Source organism: Pelophylax lessonae (genome assembly GCF_965119305.1).
Source record: "Pelophylax lessonae genome assembly, chromosome: 1".
NCBI classification, from domain to species: Eukaryota; Metazoa; Chordata; class Amphibia; order Anura; family Ranidae; genus Pelophylax; species Pelophylax lessonae.
Window position 1 is genome coordinate 743,428,134 of NC_138768.1, and position 18,112 is coordinate 743,446,245.

The 18,112-nt window shown below is 45.1% G+C and overlaps 1 protein-coding gene across 1 annotated transcript in view; it reads left to right on the top strand.

The window, feature by feature from the left end:
• Positions 1-774: 774 nt before the first annotated feature.
• Positions 775-18,112, top strand: part of FRYL (FRY like transcription coactivator) — a 555,404-nt gene continuing 538,066 nt past the window's right edge. The window contains exon 1 of the mRNA XM_082266339.1: positions 775-959. The gene's annotated coding sequence lies outside the window, so the exon portion shown is untranslated. The remainder of the gene's footprint in view (positions 960-18,112) is intronic.

The window sequence follows — 18,112 nt, forward strand, 5'->3', positions numbered from 1 at the left end:
GTGAGGTAGGTGATATCAGGTATGTCTCTGTGAGGTAGGTGATATCAGGTCTGTCTCTGTGAGTGAGGTAGGTGATATCAGGTATGTCTCTGTGAATGAGGTAGGTGATGTCAGGTGTGTCTCTGTGAGTGAGGTAGGTGATGTCAGGTATGTCTCTGTGAGGTAGGTGATGTCAGGTGTGTCTCTGTGAGTGAGGTAGGTGATGTCAGGTATGTGGACCTTTGTGTGTAGTAATGGTAGTGCTTTTTCCATGTCATAGGAGACAGCGAGCACCCAGCATGACCCGACCTCCCACCACACCGGGTCAGGTGACCCCCAGCGAAGGCTTCCACTGCTCGGGGGTCTTCTGAATCACATCAACATGTGTGAACCATGTCTAGATTTATCCTACAACTGACTTAACAGACCACCAATCAGAATGAAGGTGTGGGAACTAAAACAAGCATTCAGCCAATCGCGCTTGGTTACCTGCAGGGGGTGTCGACATGCTGAGCCTATCCGATGACTTTGGTTCTTCTGAGTGGGCGGCCCTTAGTTCGGCACTTCAGCCAATCAGAATCCTTGTGTGAGACGTCACTTTTTGATTGACGGCCTCTTGCCAGACACAAGCTCAGCTTTGGACACGAAGTGGGCGGTCCCCTAATTCCCTTAGTGACTGACGTTTTTCCTGTCCAATAGACGGCGTCTTTTTTTGTTACCACGCCTTCCTTCCCACAGGCTAGGGACCAATGAGGCGAGAGAGTGGGCTGGCGTGTAAGTACCGTCGGGGTATCAGGGGAAAGAGAAAGAACAGAGAGAGGCTGAGAGTGGGGGAGAGAATCGGGACGGATCGGGGACGGACTGCGGGCATACTCGGATGGAAAGACCGTTATCTGCGCTGAGCGGGGTATCGGCATTGGGAGGAGCGGAGCGCACAGTCCAGGGAAGCGCTGTGATCCGGGGGGATCAGGTCCGGCCCGGTGAGTACATGGACCCGGGGGAAGGGAAGGGGAGAGAGGTGGGGGGCAGACATAAGCCGCAGGCCCTCCAATACGTGAGAAACTACAAATCCCAGCATGCCCCGGGCACAGGGATCACTATGTTGTATAGGGAGAGCAACATGCAGAGCTCATCACAGCCAGCCTGTGCCCAGGAGCTGCCTATCTAGTGTTGTGTGTACAAGGACGATATACATCAACGTGTGTGTGCTGGGATCTGATCGCATGGATCGGGGGGGGGGGGGGGGGACAGTTCATGATACATCGTCCTACACTGATCTGATTGTACAATGCATATTACAGCTGACATAAACCATCCAACACTGATTGTACAATCCATCCAATCAGATTGTATAGTGTATGACCAGTCTGGATTCTATGGCCTGCTGTCACTGTGTCATGGATCAGACTGAGTGATCGGTATACAGCGCTCCCCATAGATGCTGCAATCCTTATACAACCTCCGATAGGACCCCATTACATGGGCATCCAGCAGGTGGAGTGGATGGCGCTGTACCGCGGGGCTGGGTTTAGATGTACACAGAAGCGGGGTGTTAAATATGCGCCCTCCATTCTCCTTCCTTAAGGTGCAGACGGGCGTTTACATGCCGCGCTCACTTTGCGCCTGCATCAAAAACTATCCAATGGCTTGTAATCCATTCCTGCAAACAGGGAAGTGCCGCAGACACCCCGCAACCGTCTGCAATGCGTGTGGTTGTGGCATGTTTGTTTACAAAAATGGGGTTAAAACAGACATCACATCATCTGCTTACCACTTGTCAGTTGCCTCTGACAAGCGATCCAAACACAGATTGCTCTTCAGAGGAGCAGTTTGGACACACGTCTACATCTACCTAAGCAGCATCTCGCATGTGGTTGTGGATTACGCGGCAGCCGTGTACAATACCTGGTTGGCATTTTGAGGGTTAAAATAAGCGATAAAGAGGCAACATGCCATTTCCTCAATGCCTGCAAACAACATCAATCACAAATCACTTTTCAGAGGGGTGACAGTATTAGCCGCTTGTGTGAATGAGACGCTCGGGTCACAATACACCTTACAATCTCTAGACAAGTTAGATTTAGGCCCCTTTCACGCTTCTGCGACCGTTCTGTCGCACCATTTTACCCTCATTTTAACTGGACCTAAAGCAGTGCCTGCGTAATCTTGAGGTCTATGGACCTCCAAACGCATCAAGGTCAGACCAAAGTAGTGCAGGGACTACTTTTAAAGTCGCACAGATATGAACGGTGCTCATTGGATATCATGAAGTACAGCTTGTCATGCGACTTTGCAGTCCCAAGTTGCAGGACAAGTCGCACAAGTGTGAAAGGGGCCTTACCAAAACTATGTAATAGGACTTACCATAGGGGTGTGCCAGATGTGCCTGGGCACACTCTAATCCAGGGGGTTGACAATCCGTCAACCACGATCTGCCAATCAATCAGGGGCAGGTGACGGGTAGACCACCTATCTTCCTTGCCAACCCCAGAAAAAAATATTATAAAAAAGAATAAAAGAAATCCTAAAATAATAAAAAGCTACAGACCCCGTTCTGTGCCCTACAGACACGGCCCCACTGGCACCGTCCTGTGCCCTACTGACACCGTCTTCTGCCCTACTGACATAGCCCCACTGGCACTGTCCTCTGCCCCACTGACACCGTCTGCTGCCCTACTGATATGGCCCCGGTGTCACCGTCCTGTTCCCTACAGACACGGCCCCGATGTCACCGTCCTGTTCCCTACAGACACGGCCCCACTGGCACCGTCCTGTGCCCTACAGACACAGCCCCACTGGCATCGCCCTGTGCCCTACTGACACGGCCCCCCTGGCACCGTCCTGTGCCCTGCTGACACTGTTTGCTGCCCTACTGATACGGCCCCACTACCACCCTCCACTGCCCTTCTGGCACGGCCCCCCTGGCACCGTCCTCTGCCCTACTGACACGGCCGCACTGGCACCGTCCTCTGTCCCACTAACACCGTCTGCTGCCCTACTGATATGGCCCCGGTGTTACCGTCCTCTGCCCTACTGGCACCGTCCTGTGCCCTACTGACACTGTCAGCTACCCTACTGATACGGCCCCACTACCACCCTCCACTGCCCTACTGACATGGCCCCCCTGGCACTGTCCGCTGTCCTACTGACGCTACCCCACTGACCCTGTCCATTGCCCTACTGACACTGTTTATCTTCGGTGGTCTCAGTCACACGTCAGCGCTGTGTCATGTGATGCTTACAGACATAGAGGAGCTTCTTTGGGGCTGAGTCATAGACTATAATGGGAGTGGTGGAAAGATGTGTTTATGGGGATTTTTCAGATGCTCTCATTGGACCAAAAACATGCACTACAAGTGGCTACAGGCACGCTCAAGGTTGCATTCACACTTATGAACTTTCACGTTCTGCTGGCAATTACATGGAGCCGTAAGCTACAAGTGGGCAGCCCCATTGAAAGAAATGGGAGGCTGCTGGCTTTCGCAGCTAATCGCACCCAATCATCTGTAATCACTCATGTAATGGTTGCATGCAAGTGATCTGTCATGGACACAGACTGTAACGTGTGATTAACATCACAAAAACAACACCCCCATCTTCCACACATGGTCTGATTGTGATTGGATTAGACCAGGGGTCTCAAACAAGTGTCCGGTTTACTGTCCTTCAGACTTCAGGGGGGCTGGACTGTGGCCATTGGAAATAGAAAATGTCCCAGCATCAGTTGGAGCAAACAGTGCGCCATTTTTGGTGTCATTAGTAGGAATTTTGTTTCATCATTGGTATGATTGGGCCCAGTAGTTGGTGTCATTGGTATGATTGGGCCCAGTAGTTGGTGTCATTGGTATGATTGGGCCCAGTAGTTGGTGTCATTGGTATGAATTGGGCCCAGTAGTTGGTGTCATTGGTATGAATTGGGCCCAGTAGTTGGTGTCATTGGTATGAATTGGGCCCCATAGTTGGTGTCATTGGTATGAATTGGGCCCCATAGTTGGTGTCATTGGTATGATTGGGCCCAGTAGTTGGTGTCATTGGTATGAATTGGGCCCAGTAGTTGGTGTCATTGGTATGAATTGGGCCCAGTAGTTGGTGTCATTGGTATGAATTGGGCCCAGTAGTTGGTGTCATTGGTATGAATTGGGCCCCATAGTTGGTGTCATTGGTATGAATTGGGCCCCATAGTTGGTGTCATTGGTATGAATTGGGCCCAGTAGTTGGTGTCATTGGTATGAATTGGGCCCCGTAGTTGGTGTCATTGGTATGAATTGGGCCCCGTAGTTGGTGTCATTGGTATGAATTGGGCCCCGTAGTTGGTGTCATTGGTTTGAATTGCGCCTCGTAGTTGGTGTCATTGGTATGAATTGCGCCCCGTAGTTGGTGTCATTGGTATGAATTGGGCCCCATAGTTGGTGTCATTGGTATGAATTGGGCCCCATAGTTGGTGTCATTGGTATGAATTGGGCCCCATAGTTGGTGTCATTGGTATGAATTGGGCCCCTATAGTTGGTGTCATTGGTATTAATTGGGCCCCGTAGTTGGTGTCGGTGAATAAAATAGTTCCCCAAGGGCCAGATAAAAGCAAGAAAAGGGCCACATCTGGCCCCCGGGATGCAGTTTGGAGATCACTGGATTAGACCATCAATAGATGACTATAAAGAAAAGCGCTATCAAGAGCGTGCCGTAATCCTAAATTGCAAAATAGAGGGCAACAGCTGTATAAAACAACTGTACATATACGTGGACTTTATGGGCACGTCATGAGACAGATAACCTTACACCACATAGTAAAATAGACATTTTATTAATTCATAATTAAAATCAATAACACACTAAAATGATGAGACTGGCCACAAAGGAGGTCCAGCTCACCAAACATGTATACAGAAGAACATAACTACTGAATATAAGAAGAGTACACAGTAGAAATATAATGCATATCAAAATTGCATAAGTATAAATACGTACGTTCAAAGGTCAGCACGTTTCGCGGTAAGCTTCATCAGGACCGTATACAGACAGTTATAATCTTCTCAAGGCACACTGGCAGAACCCTGGCTTGGGGTGGACACGGGACAAATAGAACCAAAACGCAGGTCACTGTTTGTGAAGTAGAATATATAGATGGTCTATGTAAGAGGCCTGGCCACTAGGATTGGTAGTTCAACCATACAGGTAAAGAATATTCTTGTGGGACCCAAAAAGGGACAAGTATCCATAAATGATCAAAACAAGGATAAGTAATCCAAAGGAGGTTGCGGATTGAAAAAGAAAAAACATAAGACCCAAAATTTGTATTCGGTAAGAAGGTATATAAAGCCACGTGTATGTAAGATCCACTTGACCACGCAGGTGCATGGGTCCGGTATGTGTCACCCCACATATACTGGACCCATGCCCCTGCTTGGTCAAGGTGATCTTTCATACACATGGCTCTATATACCTTCTTACCAAATACAAATTTTGGGTCTTATGTTTTTTCTTTTTCAATCCGTAACCTCCTTTCACTTGGATTACTTATCCTTGTTTTGATCATTTATGGATACTTGTCCCTTTTTGGGTCCCACAAGAATATTCTTTACCTGTATGGTTGAACTATCAGTCCTAGTGGCCAGGCCTCTTACATAGACCATCTATATATTCTACTTCACAAACAGTGACCTGCGTTTTGGTTCTATTTGTCCCCTGTGCCCGCCCCAAGCCAAAGTTTTGCCTGTGTGTCTTGAGAAAATTATAACTGTCTGTATACGGTCCTGACGAAGCTTACCGCGAAACGTGTTGACCTTTGAACAGCCGTATTTATACTTATTCAATTCTGATATGTATTATTTCTACTGTGTACTCTTCTTATATTCAGTAGTTATGTTCTTCTGTATACATGTTTGGTGAGCTGGACCTCCTTTTGTGGCCAGTCTCATCATTTTAGTGTGTTATTGATTTTAATTATGAATTAATAAATGTCTATTTTACTTTTTGGTGTATGGTTATCTTTCTCATGACGTGCCCATAAAGTCCACATATATGTACAGTTGTTTTATACAGCTGTTGCCATCAATAGATGACAATCTATCCCCGCCCACTAACATATAGAACATTTATGGGGTTGATTTACTAAAACTGGAGAGCCTGGAAACCAATCGACTTTTTTAGTTTTTATTTTCAAAGCTTAAGGGCTCTTTCACACGGTCCGCCTCCGTAGGCGGATCCGTGTTGCTCAGCGGGGATCGATCCGCGATCCCCGCTGAGCTGGTGGATGACAGCTCCGTCTCCGCTTGCAGAGCGGAGAGGGAGGTGTCTCAGCCCCCGCTGCCCTCTATGGGGGATCGGATGAGAGCGGACCGCCTGATCATCAGATCCGATTACTGAACGGATGGAAAAATAGGGTTTCCACCCGTCCAGATTTCACGGACCGGATCGGATACGGATGGCAGCGGGTGTCAGCGGAGGTGTCTCCGCTGACACCCGCTGCCCCATAGAGCTGCATGGAGGATCCGATCAGATCCGCCTAAAAAACTGACAGGCGGATCTGATCGGATCGCCCGTGTGAAAGAGCCCCAACAGAGCAAGCTTAAGTTAAGCCCCGTACACACGTACCGATTGTCGGCCGTAAATATTCGGCCGACGACTGATCGGCCGATTGTAGGCTTGTTAGTATGATGCTTACGACAGCAGACAGCGCATTTTCGGCCGAACAGAATCTGTCGTGCAAGCATTAAAATTTTTGTTGGCCAACACCAGAACGGCCGATTGTTCGCCTGTCAGTACAGATTTCGGCCGACAGACAGCAGATTAGCAAGACTGGGCATGCTCAGAAAAGAAAAGACAAGGAAAGTTAACCATCACATGACATCACTTCTGCAGTCGGCTGTTGTTGGCCGACAAAATTCGTGTGCAGTCTTTTGCAGTTTTCAACAGACACGACAGCCCTGGACAAAAGACGGCCGATCGTTCGGCCGACGATCGGTACGTGTGTACGGGGCTTTAGAAGCTGATTGGTTTCTGTGCAGGACTGTACCTGATTTTGCACTCTCCAGTTTTAGTAAATCCCCCCCCTCTGTGTCATTGTACAGTCATCAGGTGCCCATTTTTTTTAATCCAGTGAAAACTTTTTTGTCCCAAATTCTCAAACGGCAATCTTGAGTCTTTAAGACAAATTCCACTTGCGGATTGTATGATTGTGGTAGTGGACAGAGGGAACTGTCACAGCTGTCCTGTCCCCAAGAGCTTACATCTACTGCTACGCCGGGTGCAGCAGAGAAAACCGCCGGTCGCGTGTCTTTGTGTACTTATGGAACAATAAATCTATATTCAGGGTTTGAAGTGAGCGGCTACACAGTAATGACATGTCTGTGTGTTCTGTATGATACAGATGTAAACATTGTCCCCTTGTATTGATCATAATCACCCGGTCACCACAGTATGACTGCCATCTTTCCATACATGTACTGTATATATATTTCCCAGGAGTTGTAGCATTCATTTTATATCCAATGATTATTTGTGAGTGGCAATGACATCAGATGACAGGGATGTATAGAGTTGTCATAGTGGTAAGAATTAGACTGAGGTGTCAGGTGATGGATGTGAATTTTTATTATGCTGTCACTGTATGTCTGTACAGATCTGTTCGGTCGTATCCACTTCTGACAGTTCTATGTCTGATGCACTTGAACACCTTTTCCATAGAATGTTCTTGGTGAATTTTCTATGATGTAGGTTGGCAGGTCTTTACTTACCCTCTCCAATTGCTCAGGCATGAGAACAGCATGCAGAATGTGATTGTACACACACAGACAGGAGACAATGAATCCTCCAAAGACATGGAGTGTGAAAGCCAAGATGAACCCCAACGTCCTCCCAATTTCCACTCTGTCCTTTCTTTCTTTTCTCATTGTCGGAGATATATGCAGTGTATTTGAATAGGATCATTGACTTTGGAGTTGCTATGATGTCTCTGAACTGCTGAGTTACACTGAGTTGCCAATTCTGACATTTCTCATATACATGTTAAAATTAGTGATAAAATATTAGACAATTATATGCTGAGTAAATGGATACTAACGTCACAATTTATATTTTGCATGCGGGTGGAACGGCGACCGCCTCCCTTGTGATAGCAAGGGCAGTGACAGGTACTCTTTACTGAGAGATCTGGGTTCTCTCCTCTGCCCTCAAAAGCATCTGATCAAACCAATATCAGTTTGATCAGATACTTTACAAGCTGGTAACGGCTTGTATACATCAAACTGAAACGGGGGGCCCTTCTGTGCCCTATAGAAGTGATTGGGCGGCTTTACAACCACTCGGATCACTTCTACATTAACCCCTTCAATACCGGGCAGTTTCACCCCATTCCTGACCAGGCCAGCTTTCGGCGCTGCCACACTTTGACAATTGTGCGACTGCAACATTGTACTCAAATTAATTTACCATTATTATTATTATTATTATTATTATTATTATTATTTTTAGACTGATAGAGCTTTCTTTTCGTGAAATTTCATCACTACTGGGTTTTTGCTTATTTTGCTAAGCAAACTAAAAAAAAAAAAAACATTTTGAGGGAATTTTTTTTTATTATTAGTTTCTGTTATAACATTTTGAAAATAAGTAATTGTTTTTCTCCACTGATTGACGCTGATAGGGCTGCATTGATCATCAGGGCACTGATTATCATTGTAAAGAATGTACTTGCTGTGCCCTGTCAGCTTTGCCGGTTATGGGCTCTCCTTTCCTCACGCAGAGGCAGCGTGTGAGAAAAGGACTGCCGATAACTGGCAAGTCTGTTTACATGTGGCTCTATGTGATTGGACACAGCTGATTGCATGGTAAAGAGCCTCTGTGATTGGCCCAAAGGACACAGCAGTCACAGAGCGCACCCAATGCGTGGTTCTGGGAGGATGTCTATGGACGCCCTTCCAGACCTGGGGAGCTTTGCTGTAGCCATTTTTAGGCTATAGTGTGGTAGGGAATTGGTTAAAAATTGGTGAAAATTTTGGTACTGGGATCGTGGCTACAGCTGCAGACATGATCCCGGTACAGCTACTTCAATCTGAGGATGTACCTGTATGTCCTAAGGGTGTAAAATGGTCAACAGAAGAGGAAGATGGCCATTACTGACCTTTCCTTCGGAAAATGCTGGTTGCCTGACGTGTGCTAATCTCTCGACTTTTAATACTTTCAGAGGCTCTGACATTCTGACCTTGTACTCTATATGGGTGTTCCCGGGCTTGTGATGAAGAAAGTATGAAGCCTGGAGATAGCAGGGCAATTCGGGATCGTTCTCCTCAGCCTGCTTGCTAAAATGTGTGTGCACTGGTGTATGTTGTGTAGGGGCAGTGCAATGTGTTGTTACAATGTATTACTTTTCTCGAAATTCAAGAAAGTGTCACAAAATGACATTTATTGAAGTCTGTGCAGTGCAGTTGTTACGTGCAATGTCTTGTGTAAAATCGCTGTCTGCATTTTTTTGCACCACAACCCACGTCAACACAGCCATATGGGGGCAGGCACATAGGTTCCAACCAGAACTCCCTGATAAGGTGGGTTGTGGCGCATTACATAGCGCTGAGCTTCACCACCATCAAACTGGTGTTTAGCCCAAGAAATAAAGGTAGACCACCTCCATATACCGTAGCTTCTAATTCAGGTTCTTTGTTATGTTCCGTGATTGCTGATGGAAAGGTGAGAACACTTGAAAGAAAGAAAAGGACATTTCCTCGGAATTGTTGGATTTGTCCAGTAGCTGTTAAAGTAGATTTTCAACTAAACCTTTGTACCTTAGATTTAAAAGATAAGTGCACTTAAAAACATTTTATCCTTCTTGCCCCCCTCCCTTGCATTGGCCTGTGTAGATCAACGAAACTCAATGTACATGGTGTGAGCCAGCCCTTGGTGTTCTTCGAAGGAGTTCAGCAAATATAATCACGGCATTATCGTTTGTATTGGTCTCCTTTTAAACATGTACTTCACGAATTAATGAATTCAGAAAGACCCAACAATACTGATGATCTGCATCTTTTTTTGTCATGCAAAACGAGCAAGCTTTTTTTTTTTTTTTTTTAGGCCACCGTTGTGTCCTTGGGATTTAAAGTTGATCCTGGCGGTTCCACAGAGACAACCTTTTGAGCCCATTTAGCATATTCCTTTGGTTCTTTTGACTAGAAAGTTAAGTCCCGTACACACGCAGCGATTATCGGCCGACTGATCGTCCGTCTTTTGTCCAAGTTGTGTTTTGTTGGTTGGAATGTGCCTAGACTGCACACGAATTTTCTCGGCCAACAAAATTCTACTTCAGAAGTGATGTCATGTGTTGGTTTGTTTTCTTTGTGTTTTTTCTTCACTGAGCATGCCCAGACTTGCTCATCAGATTTTTTCCCTGTCGAAATCTGTACTGACTGACGGAAAATCGGCCGTTGTGTTGACGGCCAACAAAAATTTTATAGTCTGCACACCAGATTTTTTTCAGCAAAAGTCTGAATTGGTTGTCGGAAGCATCATACTAACAAGCCGAAAATCGGCAGATCAGACGTTGGCCGAAAATTCCCTGCCAATTTTCGACGCGTGTGTACGGGGCTTTAAGCTGGATACACACTATCCAACTTTTGTGGTTAGATTTACCTTTTCTATGTAGTACAAGGGCCTGCCAGATCGCATACAAATTGAAAGTGTTTAGTTTGACCTCATATTATATGGTTTTGGTAAGTCTAAAGGAAAAAGTCTTCAGAAAATCTTATAGTGTGTATGGCCCATTAGTCTTTTTGGTTGCAGTAACCTCAGCTAGAAGTGTATCAGAGTCAGCGGCTTTCTTTTTAAGGAGACCTTCTTGATCTTGCATCAAGATGGGGCGATTCTACGTCCACACCCAGGGTTTTTGCCCAAGGTGGTGTCCGCTTTTGATTTGAAGCGGGACATTATACTGCCTTCCTTCTTTCCAAATCCTCAAACAGCAGAGGAAAAGTTGTTACTTTCTCTCGATGCAGTAGGAGCGTTTAAGGCAGTGGTTCTTAACCTTGTTGGAGGTACTGAACCCCACCAGTTTAATATGCGCATTCACCGAACCCTTCTTAATTGGAAAAATAAAATATGATTTTTTTCAAATTCAGAACGTAGGTATATATTTATAAATAGGTGCACAAAATGAACAAAACCATTAAAGAACAAAACCATTAACTTCAGCCGCTTTTCCCAGCATGATATTCGCCATCTTCAACACAGCTGGTTTTATGAGTGTTTCACCAATGGTGTGTGGTTTGCCCTGCTTTGTGATCGGGTAAGCAACTTCGTAAGATGCTATGAGGATCGGTTTGTTGATGGGTACAAAGCCGAGAACAGGCAGACTAGCCTTTTCATCGAATCTGGCTCTCCTCACCTTGAATTCAGCGAGCGTTGTGTTCTTGTATTTTCCATCTCCATGGAGCTTAAGGAAGTGTTCTCTTCGTTTTGCAGGTGCTAGACTAGAATTGCTAAACTTGGCATTGCAAATTATGAAGTTAGGATGCTGACTCCCATCACGTTCTGTTATACATGTGAATCCAAATTGTACAATTCGACTACTGGGCGTGCCTAATTCCCTGCAGCACAGATAGGCCAAGCGATGTTGCGTGATCACCTGCAGCCAATGAGCGGGGCGTGTCATCACGAATCATATGAGTCGGGTGTGTGTCTTGACCTCCGCCGAACCCGCGAGACTGACTCACCGAACCCCTGGGGTTCGATCGAACCCAGGTTAAGAACCACTGGTTTAAGGTCTATTTGAAGATGTCAGCTCAGATTTGGAAGACCCACCTTTTGTTCGTGCTGCCAGAAGGGCCCAGGAAAGGTCAGGCAGCATCTAGGTCTACAATTTCTCAGTGGATTCACTAGGTCATTATCCAAGTGTATGGTTTAAAGGGGAAGAGTTTCACCTTTTGTGGTACAGGGCAGGCAACACTGTACCAGAAGGGTAGGTGCTTCTTGGGCAGTTCCCCATGAAGTTTCTATGGCTCAGATTTGAAGGTCTTCAGAACATACGTTCACTAGATTCTATCAGGTGGATGTTAGGATCCTGGCCGCAGTGTGCTGCAGGCAGCTATGTATATCTTTTTGGTCTGATGGAAGTTTTTTTGTATTTCGTGTCCTCCTCCCCACTCAAGTGCATTGCTTTGGGACGTCCCAGATAGTAATTATTATGGCTGCTCTGTGTCCCGTGATGTACTATAAAAATAATTGGATTTTTCCTACAGCTTACCTGTAAATTCCTTTTCTTGGAGTACATCACGGGACACAAGGGTCCCTTCCCTCTTGTCTGGGATGTTTATTGCTTGCTACAAAACTGATGTACTCCCTGTATGGGAGGGGTTATATAGAGGGGGACTTCCTGTTTTTTTGGTAGCCTGTGTCCATTCACCTATAGGTGGCGTTTTAATCCATATCGTAATTATTATAGCTGCTCTCTGTCCCGTGATGTACTCCAAGAAAAGGATTTTACAGGTAAACTGTAGGAAAAATCCAATGTTTTCAGGTAGTTATACCTTGTTGCCGATTTACAAAAAGTGAAGCTGCATAAAACAATACTTTAAAGAAAAAAAAAAGTCACCTTTCCCAGCAGCAGTTTGAAGATGACCAGTCTTCTCTGTGTAAGAGCACAGGTCTACCTCCAGCAGTCCAACATGCCTCCTGAACGACAGCTACTGCTGTGATTGTGACTATGTAGAGTTCAGTTAAGCTGGCCATAGACTGATTAAAATTTAATGAAATTTTGATTAGTGTGTGGCCGCCCCTGCTCGACAGAATTTGATTGTGGAATAAGGATTTAGACCATCAGTCTTCAATCTGGGGACCGAATGTTGCCTTTTGCTTGCCTTTATCCAGCCCTTTGGGCATTATTCCATCCAGTGACACTAACGAAAGGGCACAATTCCTCCCACTGACACCAACGATGTGGTAGAATTCCTTCTATTGACACCCAACGATGGGGTACTATTCCTTCCACTGATGCCAACAATGGTACACTGTTCCTTCCACGGAAGCCAACAATGGTACACTGTTCCTTCCACGGAAGCCAACAATGGTACACTGTTCCTTCCACGGAAGCCAACCATGGGGCACACTTCCTTCCACGGAAGCCAACCATGGGGCACACTTCCTTCCACGGGAAGCCAACCATGGGGCACACTTCCTTCCATGGGGCACACTTCCTTCCACAGGAAGCCAACCATGGGGCACACTTCCTTCCACGGAAGCCAACCATGGGGCACACTTCCTTCCACGGACGCCAACCATGGGGCATTGTTTACTCCACCTGGGCGCCAGGACATTTTCTACTCCTATTGGCCGTAGTCCAGGCCCCCCACAAAGTTTGAAGGACAGTAAACCGGCCCTTTGTTTAGAATGTTTGGAGGCCCCTGACTTAGACCAAGAGTTAAATCTATTCTCTGCCTTTCTACCCTACAGGAATCCTTAAAATAGGAGGCACCCATACTAAAATCAATTCACCAAGGTCATGGGGGAAACCATTCCCCTTTTCTTTGGTTGTTTGTGGGAAGAATACAACCCTTACAGTCGTCAGAATGCCATCCTTCAAGAGAGCTGAAAAGATGATTGGTGTCCTACTGTTGGCTCTGTCTAGTGGCATTGCACCCGGTACTTTGCAGGCACCATCAAATGGAAGTCATTCAGCCAGAGCTTAAAAAACCTCTGTCGGAAACCTAGGATTCCAAAACACTGGTTGAGAATGTACATTAAACGATAAAGTGTAGAGGATAAGAGCACTTTATGTTCATAACTAGTTGATTATAGTGTTATTATTCATAATAGAAGATCCATAGATAAAGCCAACACATTTTGAGGGGTTACAACTCCCTTCATCAGGGCTTCAATGCTGGCAGTGATGGGAGAAAATTAAGGAAAATGCGACCTGAGGATCAAGGATTCTCAAATATTGTGTATGCTTGAAAGGGCTCAAAATGGCACCAAAATTAATTTGTTATAGAAGATAGATATAATTGCCCTGGAACAAATAACAGCAGCAATCCAGGTCTTAGCTTGAGGAACCTTACAATGTCAAACTTGTAGATGAAGGTTTATGAGCAATACCCCTTTTGTCATCTGCACATTGGTGTGATGCACTCTCTAAAATGTTCCCCCCCAGGTCTCCTGCATCTCCTGACCTATTAGTAATTAAACAATATGTGCAACTTGTCTTGTGGTGTAGAGTCTATGACTGATCACACTGTCTTCTCCGTTTCCGTTCTCAGTATTTAAATGACTCATAAATATTCTGGAGTTGACCTCTAGAGACAGAGCACCTTTGTGCTGATGTGTCTATAAAGCATCTTATCTCTTCTAAGATTGATTTGGTCATGTATGCAGAGCAATTAATGCTCTTGTGATATCGGAGAGCTTTTTTTATTGTGTCACTGGCGGTGTGAGTTCATTTTTCTCTTTGACGTTTTTGTCATTTATATGGAAATTGACTTTGATGTTTCGTAGCCATAATTTTGTTTTTAACACTATGTCGGTATTTTAACTGTTCTGATTATTTCAGTCTAGAATAATGTAACAAGTGCAATGTCCCATGGTGATTCACTAGATTTATTCCTCCTTTTGATATGACTATCGAAACCTGGCCATACACTGCCAGTCAGCACATTCAATAATTCCAATAGAAACTTGATGAATGTGCTTTGAAAATATTTTTGCTTTTAAAATTAGATTTTAGTATAAATGGAATTTCCCAAACAATAATCACATATATTGTGAAATGAGTTTAAGAAAAGTTTTCCATCCTGCACCTTCGATTTTATTTATTTTTTTTCCCCATCACTACAGTTGAAACTGAAGCGACCGTATACTAGAAGAAGTAAAAAGAAGATAAAATACACATTTTTGACTAAATTTCTAGTGTATGGCCAGCTCAAGGTTAAACTGGTTGAAATTGTTTGTGAAAAAATTTTGTATTTTAATTAAAAAAGAAAAAAAAAAAAAAAAAAAAAAATTTTAATTAAAAAAGAAAAAAAAAAAATTTTTTTTTTTTTTTTTTTTTTTTTTCTTGGTAAGGTTAACATACTGTAGGTAGATGCACAAGACTTTATTGGTTTAACGTTACAAATACAGTATGTATTTACAACATGTCCTTCAGCAGTATGCTGCTGTCGAAATTTAAAAAATGACACCTTGAGTTGCATAAAATGCACACAATCCACTTGCTGAATATCTCTTTTTTTTCTTTCAGGGCCCATTCAAACTTTAGTGTATCTGTGATAAGATACTGTACATATCTTATCATAGCCAAAAACGATTATGCACTTTTTTTTTTTCTTGATGCATCTGCACATTGTGGCACTCTACAGTGCTGGACAGGTGCTTTTCCCCCTACAGAATTTGTGCATTAGGGTAAATGAATGAATGGCAAAGCACTGTGATCTGCGCTTTGTGGTAAAACGCATGTTTTCAGCTTAACCGTTAAAGGAAATACCTGGTCACAGCGTACACTTTCTTTTTTTTAACATCAGCATTGAAATAGCAATACAAACAATAGTTATTTTTGACAATCCAATACAAGCTTACTTGATAAATCTCCTTTCATGTTGTGAGTTCTGCCTGTCTGCTGGTCATTACCTTAACCACTTCAGCTCCGGAAGGTTTACCCCCCTTCATGACCAGGCCATTTTTGCGTAATGGCATTGCGTTACTTTAAAGCGGAGTTCTAGCTGTTTTCAAAGCAGTGTCATCACTTACTGTACAATGCAAACCTCTGGTTTCTGCTAAGAAGATTGGAGACCTGGCGGTCGCGGGATTGTAGGTTACTGAAGTTATGCTCCTTGTTTGAAGAAAAAAAAAAAAAGTTACATTCTTAGAGCCGGTTCACACTGGGGCGACTTGTCAGGGGGGTCGCCTGCCATAGATTAGCACAGGACCCGTTCTAATAGAAGCGACACAAGTCGCTCTGACTTAGAAAAAGGGTCCTGAGCTTCTTTGGGGCGACCTGCATTGACTTCAATGATATGAATTTCCATGCCGGCCGCTCCGAGGTCACGGTGCGAGCTGCGCACCACGATTACACAGGTCGCCCCGGCAAGTCGGGTTGCGCCTGTGTGAACCGGCACTTAATCTGCTGGAGGCTGAGGACAAATTGTATGTTTTGAACTTGGCCTTGGAGTTAGACTTTTAAAGCACGGGTGCTCAGCCTTGTGGCCTTCCAGCAGTTGCAGAACGACAAGTCCCATCATGCCCTTGCCTTTGGGTATCATGCTTATAAGTGGCTTGCAATGCCTCATGGGACTTGTAGTTCGGCAACAACTGGAGGAGCTACAGGTTGAGCACCTGTGCTTTAAAGCAGGGGTCGGGAACCTTTTTGGCTGAGAGCCATGAACACCACATATTTTCAAATGTAATTCCATGAGAGCCATACACTATATTTCAGGGGTCGGGAACCTTTATTTGATATTCATTATTTATGGGCCGTAGCTATACAGTGAGTAGATGGAGCCGTGTGAAAGTGCCTGCAGTCCGGTCGGGAAGAGAGCAGAGCAGGCAGATATGCAATGAGGCCGGAGTGGTGGTGCCTGCAGGCCTGCGAGTGATGGAGGCGAGTATAGGCCCTGAGAAAATGGCGGCCGGCCGCTGAAGGCATCAGAAGTGGATGTGAGAGGCAGCTTCCGTGGGTCTCCGGGTGTCAGAGGAGAAGGAGATCGTCTCTGTCGGGGCACAAGGAGCAGATGGCAGGTCTCCTTACCGGGCGGTGATTGCCAAGGCCCTCAGATGCACAGCACACTAGCCGGCGGCGGTACCGCGAGTAGGCCGCGCGGTCCGTAGCGTGGCAATCCGGTCACTCAGACGAACTGAGGGTAGCGGTGGGTAGCCCATAAAGTATACCGTCAATGGGTGCAGAAATCTCCTTGGCACCTGGCACAGCTATGCGGGTGGCACTGGATTGAGTGGTAGACGCGGTGGAGCTCTGGGACTTTCTAGTCAATGACAGCTTTCTAGCTGAGCAGCCGCTCGATTGTCATTACAAGGAGCAGAAGGGGATGTCCACTTTTTTTTCCTTTTATTCCTTGTGTTTAGCAATAAAAGTGATTTAAAAAAAAAAAAAAAAAAAAAATGTTTTAAAAGGGCAGTGTAAAAATAAAAACTTTTAAATGTGCAAAAAATCGGCACCTAATGTCTGCTATTGGCCTAAAGGGTGGCTGGAAAATCGGTATCAATATCTATCCTGAAAAAAACGATATCAGTCGATCGCTACTATGTACAGTTCCTGGGGGCAGAAAAAGGCCAGAGTTTTATGTTGTAAGCCCCTAATGCCCCCGTGTGCCTGAGGACTATTGGAGGCCTGGGATTGCTGCATATTGGGGTTCTGGTACTCTGACAGTGTCTGTCTAGGTTTTTCACTTTATGTGTGGCCTGTAGATTTTAGTACAATGCATTTTATAGACATAAACCAGTCCTATTATTTTTGGCACTTCCTATAGATCATTATGATGCAATTTGTGGCCTTGTTAGTAAGGCTGTGTTATATTAATTGTGTTGCCTTTAGTATGTCTCATTGAAAGCTTTCACTCTTTCATATTCTGTAAGTCTAGCTGTAAATATGTTTTCTTCTATGATGACGATGAGCTAAGACCGAGAGGTATGTGATCAGAACACACTACGTTCTAAAGAGGAAGTGTTATCTTTCATCGACTTCCCCTTAATTTCTACATCTCCCGGAATTATGGCAGTGTGGCTTCATCTTAAAGAGGTTGTAAACCTCAGAAAAAAAATGAAAAAAATAAAAACCTGAAAGACAAAGGCATAATGAGCTAGTATGCATCGCATACTAGCTCATTAAGACATACTTACCTTAGAACAAAGCCCCCTCAGTGCCGCCCGCTCACTGGTGACACGGCCGACATGTTCAGCCATTTTCCTTTTGGATTTGTGCCCTCCGGCCATCTGATTGGCTGGATCCGCGATGACGTCACTCCCGCGCATGCACGCGGGAGATTCCGTTTACGGCACACGGCTCTGAAGGAACAGCACAGGCGGCCATTCTTTCAGAGTGCATGTGCCAGTGTCTCCTAAACGGTGCATGTTTAGGAGATCTACAGTACCTATAGGTACCTATAGGTAAGCGTTACTTCCTCTTTAAAGGGCATCAAGACCCTAGATCATT